The following is an 18,461-nucleotide window of genomic DNA, read 5'->3' on the forward strand; positions in this document are numbered from 1 at the left end:
GCAACGGGAGCTCAACCCGTCGCGGGGATTCGAACCTCCAACCTTCTGATCGGCAAGTCCTAGGCTCTGTGGTTTAACCCACAGCACCACCCACATTCCTAGCAGTCCCTATAGAGGGGGTTAAGTTTGCCAGATTTATGATGGGTAGCTCTAGGGGTTTTCATCCCAGCCACCTTTAAAATTTGCAATTGGAAATCATTGCCATTGTCAAAAAGAAAGTCCTAAGGATGGGGCTGGCTGGTATGATAGCATTAATGAAACTATTACTTAATCGTAATTATATTCACTATAGTTGGAAATTGGAAATATTAATATTAATGATAACTATCACCATCATTATTATCGTTCTTATCATTATACCCTTCAATTTTCCCAAACAGGGACTCAAAGCTGCTTACAGATAAAATAGAAACAGCTAAAAGCACAGGGCAAAAAGAATAATTAAATGGCAATTCAACACTAATCAGAATAAATACAATGCATTTATAAAAGATCTTTTAAGACATACAGATAATTACAATAAAAAGCATCACAACACCAGCCCTTTCCTTAAAAACAGTTGCCCTTCCCCTTTTCTTTCCCCCTGTTCTTTTGCAGAACAGTTTTCTTCCCAAATAACAGGAATATTCAATTTATTTTCTGCAGCACAATCTTACACCTGTTTTCAATACGGGGGTGTTTGCGTCCCTTCAGGAGATGATTGCCTTGACTCTGGAGAAATTGTTCCTGTTGACTGTGGCATTAACTTATCCTGCTGCAAAGGTAAGCGATGCAATTGGAGGGAGTGGGTGGCGCTGTGGTCTAAACCACTGAGCCTCTTGCACTTACCAATCAGAAGGTCGGCGGTTCAATTCCCTACGACGGGGCAAGCTCCCATTGCTCAGTCCCTGCTCCTGCCAACCTAGCAGTTTGAAAGCACACCAGTGCAAGTAGATAAATAGGTACCGCTGTGGCAGGAAGGTCAACGGCGTTTCCGTGCACTCTGGCACTTGTCACAGTGTCCCGTGTGCCAGAAGCGGTTTTGTCATGCTGGTCACATGACCCAGAAAGCTGTCTGTGGACAAACGCTGGCTCCCTCGGCATTTAGAGCTCTCTAAGTGGCCCTCAGAATTCTCCCCAAGCAAGAAGCCCCTGGTGGTTCTCAGTCAGCAACAAGGCACAGTTGCAAGAGAGGAGGAAAACCTGTTGCACTGAATGGGGGAGTCCAACCATCACTTGTGGATTTTAGAAGACATGTGGGAAGGAAAGATCCATCCGAGATCGGAACGGGTCAAGAGGCCACAAGGGGAATCTGTTGCTCAGTTGTCAAACATATTTTGCACATGGAAGTTCTAATAACATGATGCCTGATGTCTTCTATTAAAGGACTGAGCAAGAGGATTAAAGGTCCCCTGCTTGATATCTTGGAGAGCTCTTCAGTAGGTGAAATGCTTGTTCTTTTTTAAATCGAAGACTGTGGATGGGGATGTTATGGGCATCTACACTGTAGATCAATGGTAGAGCATCTACTTTATATGCAGGATGTCCCGGGTGCAATTTCCAGCATCTCCAGGTAGGTCTGGGAGAGACCCTCTGACTGAAACCCTGGAGAGCTGCTACCAATCAGTATAAGGCAAGTTCTTCTGATCTTTGCTGGGGTAGCCTAGGAAAGCATCAGTGGGAGAAAATGTAGAATCTTCATACCAGAAGTAAAATGAAATCTCGCCTGAGAAGAACCAGGAGCCTGCCAGCATATGAAAAGTCAGTCTTTAGATCCTGCAGAAGTTGAGTGTTCCAGAAGACAATCATATGGAGAACCTTGCTGTTCCACAACATCCATTCTTTTCATTAAAAAATAAAAGTAAACATCAGTCAGCCTGGTAGGGCAGGACACGCTATCTCACTATAAGCCTTCATCAGAAAGTGTTTGCCCTCTGAAGCTGTTCTTTTGTTCTTCAGGCACACATTGACATGTTAATCATTAGGTGACCAAAAAACACTTACAAACCCTTGACTAATTTTAAACTGGAATTGTCTCCCGAGGAATTCTGGTTTTACAAGGGTGCTAAAAAGTATGTCTTCTGACACTAGTTACATTATTCACATAAAGGTAATAATTTGATTAATTCTGGGACAATTCAATGTTTAAAAATCTCATTTCTCTTCCATATATTTCAAATAAAGTCATACAGATACAAAATAAAAGTCTGGTGAATTTAGCATTACATTGCAATTTTTTTCACTTACATACTGCTCAATGCCAAAATAGGTTTATAAGTGGCTCGTGCAAAAGTGTAAAAACCAATGGCAAACAGTAAAATGTAGGCATATTTAGAATACACGGTAATAAACATAAACATCCCTAATTAAAATATGCAATAAAAAGCATCACATTAAAACAACATTTCAATTAAAACAGGATGCTTAAGTAGAACAATCAAGGGAATGTAATCAGGTTTCATTTGTTAATTGAAATGCCTTCACCGGTCAAAAATCACAGGTTATTAAAATATTGTCATGTTGTAGTACACCTGAGTATTCAGAATACAGTGAATGGCAAGGCTCCTTGAGACCAGCTTTTTTCAGTTGGGATGAAAAACGACTGTCTTTTAAAATATAATAATAATAATAACAGAATTGAAATGCCACATGAAGAAGATGATCATTTAAAAGTTTCAGCATCTAAGGGATGTAAAGAAAAGCCCATAGTTATTTAAACAATATGGGATGTCATTTCTGGAACAAAATTATCTTGGAGAGAGCATGTGCAGCAGCTTCTTCTGCAACCGTGTGCCTTAATTTAGCTGGTTGTGATACATTGCATGACACAGTAAGGCAAACCTTGGTTTAGTGAGACTGGACAAGCATGCAGGCAGTAATGGGTTTGGTTTAGTGTGTCTTCTGAACCAGGATTCATCATTAAGTTCTCTCCTCACTGTAAACTTGGGTTAGCAAGGCGAGAGAGCTTAACCACAAGCCATTTTCTTTCCCACTCTCTCATAATACTAGAACTCCAAATCATCCGATAGAGTTGAATCTTGGAAGATTCAGGACAAACAGAAGAAAGTACCTACTTCTTCACATCATGCATAGTTAAACCCATAGCTGTCAACCGTCCCTTATTAGGTGGGAAACTCCTTTATCCCAGCGCCGTGTCCTGCTGCTGTCCTGGATTGATGATATCCCGTAAATTTCCCGCGTTTCAAAGGAAGCAGCTCCTCTCCCTCCCTCCTTTGCTGGCCAGGGAGGAGGGAGGCTCCAACTGTGTTGCTTGGCTGCATTGCTCACCCAATAAGGAATCTAAGAAAGACTGGGGGGTGGAGCTTGCATGCCTTGTGCCGATCAAATCGGCCGCGTTGCCTGGGGACTCGCCTTTGCTCAGCGCTTCCCAGCAGAGAGGTGACGTGGTTTTCCTTGCTGCATCCCCTTTACTGGGTTGCTGTGCTGTGGGAACCACTGCTTGAGGCTTCGTTTGGATACTGGCTGGGCTTTCTGCCTTTGGCTCGGAGGGGCTCAGAAGTTGAACATACCTGTGCTCGGAATCAGATGGATACGTCATCGACGGCCCACTCACCCTTGCTGGGGAAAAGGTCTGTCTGGAGCGGGGGCACATGTTGGGGGGGGGAAGGAAATCCCTTATTTTGGCTGCTGATCCCTTATTTCCAAGGCTACTGGTCCCTTATTTTCCAATCTGTAAATTGACGGCTATGGTTAAACCATGGACTTTCACTCCTACAAGACGTAGTGATGACCATCAACTGGGATGGCTATAAAAAGAGGATTGGACAAATTCATGAAGAATAAGGCTTTCGGTGACTACTAGCTGCAATGGCTGTGTTTTTCCTACTGGGAACTGCAGGTGGCGAGAGTGCTGTTTCCCTCAGGTCTTGCTTGTGGGCTTCCCATTAATGGCATCTGGTTGGTCATTGTGAGACTAGGATGCTGGAAATGATGGACCATTAGTCCGATCCAGCAGGACTCACCTTATGTCACCATGAGTACAGGGGGAGATGTTTGGCAGGTCTAGGAGTAAGCCTAGACAGAGCTGGGGAAATTGGGGATAGAGTTGGGAAATGGTAGTGTCCTTCCTGCAGGAAAAGATCTTTCCAAAACCATGACAAAATTATCTGTTGTTGTTGTTGTTTTGCAGAGCAGCATGATTGACAGTTCAGAGACCTCTGACTGATTCCATGGGATGTGAAAATGTTCACTGGTGAACTACCTCCCATCAAACTGAGCTTTCCACATAACATACTCCAGCCTCCAGTAATGACAACAAGCAACTCTGATCCCTAAGTGTACGTTTTGGTTGTTAATTCAAATATGATTCTCTCTGAGGAAATAAATTGGACTATTCCTCTCCAAAAGCAGCCAGTGATCAATGCATGTGACACAGTTCATTAAGCGCAGTTCACATTTTGATCTGAAGTCCAGTCGCCGCAGCCACCCCCCTCAAAACTTATGAAGGAGATGCCATTTTTATATTTTTCCTTATTTGAAATAATCTCTTTTTTTATATTTAAGTCTTAGATTTGTTCTAGATCTGATTTCTTACCGTGCATTGACTTCAGAGCATGTTGATTTCACCAATGTCCCATTGGAAAGAATGACCTTAAGTTACTTGTGATTTAAGTGTCTTCTTTATACATGCCCCCTAAGTGTTCCGTTTTAAGTGGGATGTCCCAGAATCACAGAAGCCAATCCCAACTGCTGTTTGCATCCCAGAATGTCCCATTTTTTCCGTGCAATGCTCTGGTGCTTGATAGCAGGGTCGCGCCAAAATGCCAAAGGTCCTGCACTCTGGCACAACCCTGCTGTTAAGCACCAGGGCACTGGCACAAAATTGATGTCCCAGTTTGGGGGATGAAAATGTTGGAAAGTATGCTTTGTATCCCTTTAAATATGCTGTTCAATGGTAATAGGCTGAGAACAAAAGAATGGGAAAATATTCAAGAACAGTAATTAAAGCTATATTCTTACATGCTGTTGTTTATGCTCACTTTGCAGGGGCCAAATAAATATTGTACTTTGCAAAGAAATGTGTTCCACCTCACCAGCAATAAATAAACATATTCCAAGTCTGGATGAATGTCTTAAGTGTCTTATGCCTTCATAGACATCACTGTAAATTGATAGATCTTTGCTTTCCATTCTGTTGTTCCTGGGATTCAAGCTTTTCCCCCTAAACCTTGCAGAAAAGTGGTATTGCTTTCCCTTCTTTTTTGCTTGCATTGAGGAAGTCTCTGTCATAATAGATGCTCACTGCCCAGCTGAAACTTTACCAAGGTTTTTTCGGGATTGATTTCCAGGGGACCTCAGTCTTACTTACTCTAACCAGCTCGGTGCCAACCCATTGAAAACTCATCCTCTCAGTATAAGCCAGGGGGTGGCAAACCTTTTCCTTTTTTTAAAGGACCACAGTCTCTAAGGCATGGGTGGGAAACTTTCCGTGGTCTGAGAGCCGTATTCCTTTCTGGGCAACCAGATGGCAAGGGCCAGATGGCAATACTGGATGGGATTAGAAGCATCAGCGAAGAAAGCAGTTGGTGTAAATGTTAGCTTTGTACAGTAGGCTAGTTTACACACATGTAAACCCCTCTCTAATCTCCACCCGTTGAAGCAAGAGATATTATCAGAGTTCATGACCACACTCCAGGTAGGCCAAAGGGGTGTGGCGTAGGATTGAAGACCAGATAGAGAAGGTTGAATTTGGCCCTTGGCTTGAGGTTGCCCACCCTCTGCCTTTGGGGTTAATTGAGTTCAGGGAATCTAGGAACATAGCTGTCAACCTTCCCTTTTTTTGTGGGAAATTCCCGTTTCTCGCTGATTCCTGCTGCTATCCCAGATTGTTAGATATCTCGTAGGCTGTCCCCGGGATAGGTGAGGCTGCTGATCCCTTATTTTCAAATTTGAACTTAAACAAGCAGTGAGTGGAACCAGATCAGAAAATGGATGGGCAGCACGCTTTTACCTGAGACTCAGAGGAGATATGAAGCCATCTTCAAATATCTCAAGGGTTGTCACATGGAAGATAGAGCAAGCTTGTTTTCTCCTGCTCTGGAAGGGAGGACCAGAACCAACGACTTCAAGTTACAAGAAAGGAGATTCCGGCTAAACATCAGAACTTTCTGACAGTAAGAGCTGTTTGATGGCGGAATGGATTCCCTTGGGAGGTGGTAGACTCTCCTTCCTTGGAGGGTCTTAAGCAGAGGTTGCATGGCCATCTGTCATGGATGTTTTAGCTGAGATTCCTGCATCACAGGGGGTAAGACTAGATAACGCTCAGGGTCCTTTCCAACTCTACACTTCTATGAGTCTATGAAAAGCTGAAATGTGGGCAGAGGAGGGCAACCAAGATGATAAATAGTCCGGAAACCAAGCCTTATGAGGAACAGTTGAGGGAGCTGGGTATGTTTCTCCTGGAAAAGTGAAGACTGAGGAGATTCCGGCTAAACATTAGGAAGAAGTTCCTGATGGTGAGAGCTGTTTGACAATGGAACAGACTCCCTTGGAAAGTGCTAGAGTCTCCTTCTCTGGAGATTTTTAATAGATGACCCTTGGCGTCCCTTCCAATTCTACAATTCTATGATTCTATGATACTCTGATTTCTGCCACTCACTCTTCTTTATCGCTCATTCTTTGACACTGCCTTCCTTCGCACTCTTGCAAAAGGCCTTTGAAATTAGTCTGAGTTCCACATTCTCAGCAGCTGGTATTTAACCTGTCTGCACTGTTGAAGACGAAACATAGCCATCATGTTTAGCAGCCATGGATGTCCTCCACCTCCACGAATCTGTCATGTAGCCAGCACATTTGGCACATAGTTTGATTCAGTTCTTTTAACACCCCCATTTTCTATTAAATTGATTGTCCAAGTAGTGTATGGTAGAGACACAGAAATACAGTACAAAAACACGAAAGGCTTCCATTACATACTCAACAGCTGTTCTCAAACAAAGAAAGGCAGTAAGATAAAAATGTTGGATGAATCAAGAGCTTAAAAAATAGATTTAAACTTCTGGTGTTAGATAGAAAGGAAAGGAGAAGCATCAGGGCTCCCTCAGCTGGGGGGCAGAATGCCTTCTGAGGCTTCGGAGCTGTGCAGCTGTGCAGCCTCTTACACACACACCAGCTGAGCAGTTCAGCAAAGCCCCCATGCTCCTCAGCTTTACTCTTGAGCCTGAGAGACATTGACACTTGCTCACTGTGTAGGACTGGGCCATGTATCTCGAAAGAAGCAGATGAGATAAATTCCAGTCATCTTGATATAACAGCATACACCAGTATTTAGCTGCTAATATATCACAATGTTGAAAACAAAGTATCTCCCAGCTCTAGCACTAAACTGAATCATCAGAGGGTGAGCTAATCACAGTGGCAATTTGCTTAGCTATTTCCCCTGTTGGACTTCCATGAATCACAAACTCATAAGGCAAGGTTCACCAAAAACCCTACCTACAAGCAGTGGGAGAGTCCTCTAAACTTGACAGTACTTGAAAGCAATTAGAAGTTCTAGTCTTTTAAAGTTCTAGTCAGTTAAAAAATAGAGAGTGAGGGGAAGGGATCCATTACATTTTTTTAAATGATAAGCATGTGAATCAACCCTGTGTAGCAAGTCTCTCTCTCTCTCCAATCGCAAGAGCCCTAGGAAACTGTGTCAGAGATTTGTGCCCAATCCCAGCTCACTTGCTGTCCTGAAACTCTTTCACAGGTTTTTCCCCTGCCAGAAAGCACTGTGCAAATAACAAGAAAAGTGAGTCCCAGGCAGGGAATTGTGCCATGGACTCCCAGGGTGTGTTCTGCAGACCCCCAGGGGTCTCCAGACCCCTAACTGAGAACCACTGATATAACATATAACTTGGCTCTATGGGCCTTGCTGTCACAGTGTGTGTCAGTGTAATACATTTCCAAAAGCCACCGTGAAATAAAAAAACCCTTATTCTGTGCACAGCCTTGCTGCTGAAATGAGTTAGCTCATTTGTTGACTTCTTCCCACAAACAATGGGATATCATGGCCTCAAAGCAGGAATACCCAGAGGCAGAGTCCTCCAGTGAAGGACTCTGGAGAGCAAATGGGTCCGCTCCCTGGTTGATCCCATGGGGTGCCACAATAAACAGAGACCTCATCTTCTCCTCTGAACCCTAAAGAGAGGCATCTGCCACCAAACTACGGTGATCCATGGATGCCCCACAAACTTCTTGGAGGATCAGGAGAGAAATGGGAAGACAGACTCACAGCATGGAACTCCAGCATCTAGATCAGCAGTGGGAAACCCACAGCCTGCATGTATTTTGGGTCTCCCTATTTGGCCTAGGAGGCTGTTTCCGTCAAGCCATGCCTAAAGCTGATATCATATATGGCACCAGATGTGGGGCAGGTAAATACGCAGCTGGGTCAAAAGGAAGTTTGCAGGCAGCACTGAACAGTTGATTGGTGGCACCTGCAAAGTCCTATGCAAGGGCTGGCAATCAGCTGGTCATCGGGGCTTGCACAGCACCAACAATCAGATCATCAGTTGCTCCATGGCACCACTGAGCCAATTTGTCCAGTCTCAGCTTCAGGATTGCTAACCATGGTCCTGAAATACCTCTCCTTTGTTCCTCTCCAATGTTCTGATCCTGCCTTGCCTTGCCATCCTGACTGCCTAAAGAGAGAAACTCGTAGATAGGCCAGAACTGGAGTTACGTGTTCAGACTGTCTGGTCTTAGACATCACATTCTGCATTAGCTATAGTTTCTGAACCACCTTACAAGTAATCCAACCTAGATGATGATGATGATGATGATGATGATGATTAGAATTTATATACCACCCTATAGACCTCTGAACCATCCAGATGAGAGTCACAGCTGGCACTCAGTGTTTGGGAGCCCACGTGTGCCTCCAGCATCAATGAAGGGCCCAAGATGGTGGCCATCTGTCAGGGATGCTTTAGTTGTGATTCTTGTATTGAAGAGGGTTGGACTAGATGACCCTTGGAATCCCTTCCAATCTTACAATTCTATGATTCTAAGTATCTCTTTATATGTATCTTGCTATCTATGTATAGCCTCAAGCTATGTATCTGCTCCTTGGAAAAGGAAATAGTGAGGAATTTCCCAAATATATAAATATACACATTAGTCTCTTATAACATGTCTGCTTCCTAGACCTAAACTGGATTGGTCCCATCCATGTTTCCATGTCAGTTCTCTTTGAAATCCTGAGAATTTTAGTCCTGCAGAATGAAGTTGAGAGAGAACTCTCAGCACCCTGTGGGAATTGCTATTCTTTCATGAAACAATTCCAGCTGAAACCTAGTTAAGATTTACAGCTTTGATGCCTGCTGATGGCCTCGATGTCAACATGTACCTCAGCCTCAAAAGAATTGCATCAGAGAACCATCTGCAGACTCTGTGTAGTTGTAGTTCTTTCCTGATTCCAGGACAGAAGGTACAGCCTTTTGGGAGAAGTACATGTCATGACCTTACAAGAGATGTTATCAAAGCAATCTGGATTTGTGAACATAGGCATTCCCCAAGAGAGAGCAGTGCTTTGTCTCTAGAACGGCGTGGTCTTCAATATTTATAGGATCATAAGAAGAGCCATTGCTTTTGAATTATGGTGCTGGAGGAGACTCTTGAGAGTCCCATGGACTGCAAGAAGATCAAACCTACAAATGGCAGATGAAGCTGATGGACTACATGGAACTGGCGGAAATGACTGGCAGAATTCGAGACCAGGGAGAAGAGTCGGTGGAAGAAGAATGGAAAAAATTTAAAGTATATTTACAGAAATATTGCAAAATTAATGAATGTTAGAAGGATGCTGGAATGAAGCTATATGGTTTTAGCAGAAATGTTATAAAGAATTAAGGAAAAATAGATCGTTAATGGACCGAAGTGGAAAATTTAAGGTTAGAGTGTCTCAAGTTAAATTTTAGAACGAAAATCAAGAAAGATGGAAAGGACTTGCTGAAATAGCTAATTGAACTAGAATACAAAAAAGGGAGGTGTGAGGAGGGCGATGAAACAAGTATATGAAAGGTAAAGATATGGAAAGGTTGGATGTGTTTTTAAATGTTTTTGTTCTATTTTTCTTTGTTGTTTTATTGTATTGTTTTATTTTTTCTTTGATGCATTGTAAGGTATTGTTTTGTTTTGTCTAATTCTTTATTGTTTTCTTTTCCTGTTCTCTTTTTCTGTAATTTGTAAACTCTTAATAAATATCTTTAAATAAAAAAAAGAAGAAGATCAAACCTATCCATTCTTAAGGAAATCAGCCCTGGGTGCTCACTGGAAGGACAGATCGTGAAGCTGAGGCTCCAATACTTTGGCCACCTCATGAGAAGAGAAGACTCCCTGGAAAAGACCCTGATGTTGGGAAAGATGGAGGGCACAAGAAGAAGGGGACGACAGAGGACGAGATGGTTGGATATTGTTCTTGAAGCTACCAGCATGAATTTGACCAAACTGCGGGAGGCAGTGGAAGACAGGAGTGCCTGGTGTGCTCTGGTCCATGGGGTCACGAAGAGTCAGACACGACTAAACAACTAAACAACAAAGAAGAGCCAACTGGATCAGGCCAAAGACCTCATCCTCCATGAATTTGTCCAATTCCCTTTTAAAGCCATCCAAGCTGGAGGCCACAGTTTAACTGTGCACTGCAGGAAGAAGCATTTTCCTTTATCTGTCCTGGAACTTCCACCATTTAGCCACATTGGATGTCCATGAGGTATAAGAGAAGGATTAAACCTCTTCTCGATCCACTTTCTCCATCCCATGTATAATTTTACCAGCTTCTATAATTTTCTCTTACTTGCTTTTTATTTAAACTAAAACATCCCTTTCCTCACAGTTGCTCCATCCGCTTTATCATTGTTTGCCCTTTTCTGAGATATTTAATTTTTTATTCCTCAGAGCCCAACATTTTCAGTTTCTAAAGATTGGTTTCCCTAACCTGTCTCCTCTGAGATTTAGCTTTATTCCACCTCCTAGTGTCAAGCTCCTCCACCTTCTCTTCATCGTCTCATTAAAAGACAGGATCCATCCAAGTGAATTATGTGACCAGCCTGGATAACTCAGTTGGTTAGAGCGTGGTGCTGATAATGGCAAGGTTGCAGGTTTGATCCCCATATGGGACAACTGCATTTTCCTGCATTGCAGGGGGTTGGACCAGATGGTCCTCAGGGTCCCTTTCAACCCTACAATTCTATGATTCTATCTAGGCTGGGCTAGGGTGCTAGAAAAGGGGCTGGAAAAGATGTCAGCTGCCTTACTATGTAGTGAAGGTGCTATACCTTAGGCTGCAGATATAGGGCACCACCAGTGCTACAAGGCCTCTGACAAGGGTGCTCAATGAAACAGAGGGCCCACTAACAAAAGCTTTTCCTGACCAACTCTCCTCTTCACCATTGAAGTTGGCTGGTTCACCTTTTTCTCCCCCTGTCCAGGGCAATTTTGGTGGTGAGAAGGCAGTGAAGTAGGTGTGAGTTCTTGCTTGCTCGCCATTTCTCTGCTTGGAATGCAAGCACTGATGAAAAAGAGGAGGGGGAGTATGGTGTTAAGGAGCTAAACACACAGAGGGAGAAGAAGAGGAAGAGGAAGAGGAAGAGGAAGAAGAAGAAGAAGAAGAAGAAGAAGAAGAAGAAGAGGAGGAGGAGGAGGAGTTTGGATTTAATATTCTGCTTTATCACTACCTGAAGAAGTCTCAAAGTGGCTAACATTCTCCTTTCCCTTCCTCCCCCACAATAAACACTCTGTGAGGTGAGTGTGGCTGAGAGACTTCAAAGAAGTGTGACTGGCCCAAGGTCACCCAGCAGCTGCATGTGGAGGAGCGGAGACGTAAACCCGGTTCACCAGATTACGAGTCTACTGCTCTTAACCACTACACCACACAAGGAGGGACATGAGAAGCTCCCTGATACTAAATAAGAGCACAGATCCATCTAGCTCAGTAGTTTTCAACAGAGTCTTTCCCCAACCCTACCTAGAGATACTGGAGATTGAGCCTATTACAAAGCAGATGCCTTTCCCCCATGAGAAAAGGGGGCCATGAAGATACCTTTCCCAAGGACTCTCCAAAATCTGGAGTTGGCACTGGGTGGCATTCATAGCAGCAGAGTGGGAGACCAGGAGATGGAAAGGAAGAACATCTACTTTCCTTTTTACCCAGGCTGGTGCAGAAGAACTTCCCAATAAATTAAGCCCCATGTGAATTATTGGAATCAGCATGTGACATTTGGGTTTGCATCCTCATGCATCAAAGCATCCTGGTCTACAAATGATACTGACAGCCTTGGGATGGTTCCACAGAGAACTCTTGGCGGTCTATACCAAGACATACTGAACTAAGCATTCAGCAGGGACACGGGTGGCGCTGTGGTCTAAACCACTGAGCCTCTTGGGCTCACCAGTTGGAAGGTCAGCAGTTTGAATCCCAGCGACGGAGTGAGCTCCCGTTGCTCTGTCCCAGCTCCTGCCAACCTAGCATTTCGAAAGCATGCCAGTGCAAGTAGATGAATAGGTACCAATGTGGCAGGAAGGTAAATGGCATTTCCGTGCGCTCTGCTTTCCATCACGGTGTTCAGTTGTGCCAGAAGTAGTTTAGTAATGCTGGCCACATGACCCGAAAAGCTGTCTGTGGACACACGCCAGCTCCCTCGGCCTGAAAGTGAGATGAGCACCGCAACCCCATAGTCACCTTTGCCTGGACTTAACTGTCCAGGGGTCCTTTACCTTTAAGCATTCAGCATCCCAACAAATTTGCCCCACCTTCCACAGGGGAACTTTATTTGCCAAGCATAGATACATGAAAATATGACTGAAATAAAACCTTAGATGAGGTCTGAACAATCAGTGAGGATTCCTAAACAATCAATGCTGGTTGTTCCCAAGTGTTATTTCAGAATGGCGAGGAAGGCCTTGCTGACAGAAGTCATTGCAGCTGAGCTTCCAGCAGCCAACTTGAAGAACAGGTGAGATGGGTGAGGATGCACATGAAGGCTAATCACCCATCTTTGCGCAGCAGACTCTTTTGAAATGGCAGGGCACATCCAGGAATAGACCCGAAGGGCAGGTCTGATTGACTGGCTGAATGCAGTACCCTCCCATGGAGGAGCAAGTAAGAAGTGCGGCATCTGCAGGGCTGTCTTCTGTAGAAACAACAACAGAAGGTTTAGAATCACAGAGCTGGACCACCTAGTTCAGTCTTCATCAACCTGGTGTCTTTCATGTATTTGCAACTCCCATCATCCCTAGCCAACCCCTTGGGTGGGGCCAATTGTAGTTGGAGTCCAAAACACTTAAAGGGCACGAAATGGGCAAAGGCTGATCTGATTTTTGGAGGACATCAAAAAATGAAGCACCCCTGATAAAGTCAGCCTCTGCTAAAAAAAGGAGAGTGAACAACCTTCTGAGGCCCTCTGTCCCACCATTCAACAGCTTGTACTATCAGGAAGTTCTTCCTTGTACTTAATCTACTTTCCCTTTTTGCCATTTGAACCACCCTTTGGTTTAGATTCCAACATGTGGAGTAGTTTTCCCCAACCTGATGCCCTCTATATTTTTTGGATGGCATTCAACCACCAACCTTGGGTGAGGCTGCAGCAACCTTGAGAACCCTTGGCACCCCACTTTGATTTAGACTTAAACCATCTGCCTCAGAAGATCAATGCTAGTGTTTTCCTTTTGCCTAACTTGGTCTGGTCCACTACCAGTGACTGATATTGGTGGATACTGGGGTATCTCTGGAAGCAGAATTTGACCAGAAGCAGGGGCGCAGGGAAGTGTCCAAATCTGCTAGAAGGGCATGCCTGAAGTAAGGAAATAAGGAAAGAGACTGCCGGTGAAATTGGTGCCAGACTGCAATTTGAAAAAAAGAACATCTGTAAATAGCCTTCTGTAGAACGATAAGGAGAAAATCAGATCAGGAGGTGGAGAAAACAATGGAGGTCAAGTCTAGGCCAATACCTCCCAAAAACAGCAAAACAACTAAAGATTGGTGAACTTTTAATGACTACAACTTCCACCTTCCCTGACAATCTATCTATAAAACACACAGAGACTGTGGCCAATTATTTCATCATTTTTTGCTATTCTTCTTCTTAATCCTTCTTGGAAATTTTCCAATAACGCATACGGCAAGCCTTACCTTCTGTGGTGGTCATGGGGGACTTAGAAACATATACTAAGAATCTACAAGTATGTGTTTTAGAACAGAAAAAATGAACCTATATATTTAGCTTAGTATATTAGAACAAATAAATGATTTATTCCCCTGATATTTTTTAACACGATTCTAACCTGACTGACTATTCTCTGCTATTGTAATTTTGTAGCTTTCCCCATTTATTATATTTCATTTTTGCATGTACAGTCATACTTTGTGTTGCGTTAGGTTCATGTTGCGTCTTTTCGGCTTGCGAACGCGGCAAACCCCGAAGTGTATACTTCCGGGTTTCACCACTCATGTGTGCGCAGAAGCGCTCTGCAAGCTTTCCACATGCACAGAAGTGCTCTATTGCGTCGTGCATGTGCACAGAAACGGCGCTCTAGTTACGCACTTTTTGGGGTGCAAATGGCACCCCGGAACTGATTGAGTCTGTAACTAGAGGTACCACTGTATGCTTTAATTGTTGCTGCAAACAGCCCTGGGAATAGAGTTAGAGGATGGAATAAAAACAAATATTAGAGCTGTGCTCCAGATCCAGCTGGATCCTGGATCCCAAGTCAAATCAGAACATGAACATGGGGGGTGGGGTAGGGTGTGGCACATGTTCTGTCATTGCTCACCTTGAACAGTCCATAATAATAGTAAGATGGCAGCAGAGAGGCAATGAAGGATCTTCATGACTGAAGTTCAGCTGGAGTCTCGGTAACCTTAGAAAGAAGACACACTGAGATGAAAGCAGACTGGATAAGAAATTTGTGCACTTATTAAGCCAGGGGTTGCCAGTGTAGTGTCCATGGGCACCGGTGTGCCCCCAATACCTCCTATGGTGCCCACAAAGGCACTCAGTAAATATCTCCTCACCAATCCCCGAAAAACATGATGCTCTTACTGTCCAGTCTCTGTTTGTGCTGGCTTAGACCCTCCTATGTTGAATACACCCCCTTAAAGATGCCTGTATTTCACTGAATGCCAGGACTGGACACCCACCCTCCCATCAGTTCTGGACAGACAGGAGAAGAGCTTCTCTCTGCAAGCCAACACAGTGATGGATAATAAAGTATAAATACCAACAATTGCGAGCGCTCCAATTGGAGAACAGCCTTTACCAAAGGTGTCACATGGACTTTGAAGAAACTCGAATTCAGGTCGAAAGGGAGAAACGTGCTAAGAGGAAGGCACGTTTGGCAAACCCTCACCATGATCAACTCCTGCCCGGAAACCTATGCCCCCACTGTGGCAGGATGTGTGGATCCAGAATTGGCCTACACAGTCACTGTTAAGCCCATGTTCATGGAAGGCAATCTTACTCGGCTACGAGTGATCACCAAAGCAGAAGGATGATGAAAGTACTTTTCCTGCCATGGATAGACTGGCAGATAGGGAGGGAGGTGCCTACACCATTTGGTGACCCTGCCTCTTTCTCTGCACTGTCAAGATGTGGCAACCTTTATGCCATGCCCCCGTGGCAGCCATTTTGTGGCTGGTGCCCATGGCAAATGTGCCCAAAAGGTTTGCTTGACCCCTCTCCTAGTCTAACCAGCTCACCACACTGGGCCTCACCCATGGATCCTTTTGTGATGACAGTAGCACTGTAAATACTGGAGCTTGCTCAGAATTCCAAGGAGGAACAGGTTTGTCAGTTGGTATGAAGGCAGTTACAGGGGCCTGAAAGAGGAAGACCTGTCTGTGTGTGTGTGTGTGTGTGTGTGTGTGTGTGTGTGTGTGTGTGTTACACAGTGCAATTCTATATCTGCCTCCTCAGAGAGACTGCTATATGCATAAAGACGGAAAGATACAACTGTACCCACTATAGAAGAATGGCTGATAAAATCATTGGATTTGGCTGAGATGGTGAAGTTAACATGTCTAACGACGGAAAAATAATTGCTGACATTTGCTAAGGATGGGAAATTTCTTATGGACTTTGTGCGTGAAAGACAAAATAGGCTTGTAATATTATATGTATATTATATGTAGCTGCAGGACAGAGAGCCAGAAGTCCCTTTACTTTTTTCTTTATTTTGGTAGCTCTTCCTGTCTTTCCCTATTCTCTCCATTTCTCTTTTTCTTAGGTCTCTCTCCTTTTCTGGTCTTCTTTCTTGTTCTTCGTTATGACTTGGTCCTTTTTTTAGACTAAGTAGCTGTCTTACCTTAGTATGTTATTTTAAGGTAAAGGTAAAAAGGTAAAGGACCCGTGGACGGTTAAGTCCAGTCCAAGGCAACTATGGGGTTGCGACGCTCATCTCGCTTTCAGGCTGAGGGAGCCGGCGTTTGTCTACAGACAGTTTTCCAGGTCATGTGGCCAGCATGACTAAACTGCTACTGGTGCACTAAGGACCGTGACGAGTGCTTTGTAATGGGTATGTATTTCTGTATATCTATGAATAAGTATCACACACACAAACACACATCTGCCTCCTCAGAAATAAATATCATTGGGCTCAGTGGGTCTTACTCCCAGGTCAATGTGTATAGAATTGCATTCATAATGATCTCTCTCTCTCTCTCTCTCTCTCTCTCTCTCTCGTGAATGAAGTTCATGTCTCAACAGAAGTCATTCATATGCAATAACGTATCACGTGCCAAGTGTTCACATGATTTATGGGCTGGCTCACACTTACACATGCATCAGATATTGGCCTCAGCATCCGATGATGCTTTTCATTACACTCGTAATTTTCACATTGTTCACATGGATTCCAAAATAGCAGTCACATGCAACGATACGCATACCCTGATGCACACTCTCTGCAGCTGTGTGGTCTTTTTGAGTTTAGCCTTTGGAAATAAAAGGAAATCTAGAACTATCCAATTGCTCCCCCCCCCCCCCGAGACTCTTGTGCCCGGCCAGTTCCTCCACAATACGCACACAGAGAAAAACATACCTTGACAGGAAAATGAAAGAAAAAACCCTTTTACCTTTGTGACGGGGAAGAGGGATATTGATTGCAGGGAGATCTTGAAGAGAGCCTCTCTGCCTATCTGACTCTGAGCTGAAAATGACTACCATACGGAAGCTCAGAGGTGTAGTTTCCTGCCAGGCTCATGGGGACTGTAGTTTTCTCAACTTCCTGATTCGAATGCCAAAGAAAGCAACGTTCTGCAATATGCCTCTGGGTATCCGTTTCTGGGAACTGCAAATGGAGAGAGGTCTATTGTGACTGTTAGATAGATGTGCAAATATAGGATAGGGGATACCTGGCTTGACAGCACACCACGTGAAACGGATATGGAGTTTTTAGTGGACCACAAGTCCGGCATGAGTCAACAGTGTGATGCAGCAGCAAAAATAAAACTAATGCAGTTCTAGGATGCATCAACAATAGAGTCCAGCTCCAGCGAAGTAATAGTAATACATTGGTACCTCGGGTTACAGACGCTTCAGGTTACAGACTCCGCTAACCCAGAAATAGTACTTTGGGTTAAGAACTTTGCTTCAGGATGAGAACAGAAATAATGCGGCGGCGGTGTGGTGGCAGCGGGAGGCCCCACTAGCTAAAGTGGTACCTCAGGTTAAGAACAGTTTCAGGTTAAGAATGCACCTCCAGAATGAATTAAGTTCTTAACCCAAGGTACTACTGTAGAAGTAAAAAGATTTAGTTACAGGTAGGTAGCCATGTTGGTCTGCCGTAGTCGGGGGGGGGGGATTCCTTCCAGTAGTACCTTAGAGACCAGCTAAGTTTGTTCTTGGTAAGAGCTTTCGTGTGCATACACACTTCTTCAGATACACTGAAAAAGAAGTCACCAGACCCTTATATATAGTGAGAGGTTGGGGAGGGGTATTACTCAGAAGGGTGTTGGGAATGGGTGATTGGCTGAAAGGTGTGGTAAACCTGTTGACGACTGTTAATGACTGCAATTGGTCTTACAGGAAAAAGCAAGGGATGAGATGGCTAAAAATAGCTTTATCATGTATACTGAGATAAGAATCCAATGTCTCTATTCAGACCAGGGCTCTCCATGGTTTTAAGTTTGGAAATAAGTTGCAATTCAGCAACTTCTCTTTCCAGTCTATTTCTGAAATCCTTTTGTAATAAGACAGCTACTTTGAGATCTTGTATATAATGTCCTGGGAGATTGAAGTGTTCTCCTAAAAGTGAAAAGTGAAAATTGGCAAGCTGGAACATTTGCAGAGGAGGGTGACGAAGATGACCAAGGGTCTGGAAACTAAGCCTTATGAGGAACGGTTGAGGGATAAGAGGAGACTGACAGGTGACAAGTTAGTCATATCCAACTACATAAAGGGCTGTCACATGGAAGATGGAGCAAGCTGGTTTTCTCCGGCTCTGGAGGGTAGGATTCAAACCATGCCAGGGATGCTAACTTGAAT

At 44.0% G+C, this 18,461-nt stretch overlaps 1 long non-coding RNA gene across 2 annotated transcripts; it reads right to left on the minus strand.

Annotated features, from left to right (window-relative positions):
- Positions 1-12,722: 12,722 nt before the first annotated feature.
- On the minus strand, positions 12,723-17,223 carry LOC308474680. Of its 2 annotated transcripts, none has more exons than XR_013984822.1 (3): positions 17,051-17,223; positions 14,752-14,838; positions 12,723-13,112 (listed from the first exon to the last, which is right to left on the minus strand). It is a non-coding gene; the product is annotated as an uncharacterized lncRNA (long non-coding RNA). The 2 variants fall into 2 exon arrangements; XR_013984823.1 differs by lacking the exon at positions 17,051-17,223 and adding an exon at positions 15,692-15,844.
- Between the last annotated feature and the right edge of the window lie 1,238 nt (positions 17,224-18,461).

The sequence above is a fragment of the Podarcis pityusensis genome (genome assembly GCF_964106645.2).
Source record: "Podarcis pityusensis genome assembly, chromosome: 3".
Taxonomy (NCBI): domain Eukaryota; kingdom Metazoa; phylum Chordata; class Lepidosauria; order Squamata; family Lacertidae; genus Podarcis; species Podarcis pityusensis.